General features: G+C 50.7%; 1 protein-coding gene across 1 annotated transcript in view; it reads left to right on the top strand.

Moving 5' to 3' along the window:
- PLA2G1B (phospholipase A2 group IB) overlaps positions 1 to 304 on the top strand; it is a 12,918-nt gene that overhangs the window by 5,714 nt on the left and 6,900 nt on the right. The window lies entirely within an intron of this gene.

Below are 304 nucleotides of genomic sequence, written 5' to 3'. Positions count from 1 at the left end.
AGAGAGAGAGACATCGATATGTTGTTCAACTTATTTATGCATCCTTGGTTGATTCTTGGATGTGCCCTGACCGGAGATCAAACCACAACCTTGGCTATGGGACAGCACTCTAACCAACTGGGCTACCCGGCCAGGGCCTGTTATGTGAATTCGATCTCAATTTACAAATATGTATGTTTTTTAAAAGTTTTCATTAAAAAGCCCGTAGTCACTTTGCCAGGTTTCTGTGTCCAGCTGTGCTCCGAGGAGGCAGCTGCCGACGGTCAGAGGGAGCAGCGGGGGCCTGAGGGCGCAGGCGGCGGGC

This window comes from Myotis davidii, unplaced genomic scaffold (genome assembly GCF_000327345.1).
Source record: "Myotis davidii unplaced genomic scaffold, ASM32734v1 scaffold803, whole genome shotgun sequence".
NCBI lineage: Eukaryota > Metazoa > Chordata > Mammalia > Chiroptera > Vespertilionidae > Myotis > Myotis davidii.
This window is presented reverse-complemented; position numbering and strand designations above follow the sequence as displayed.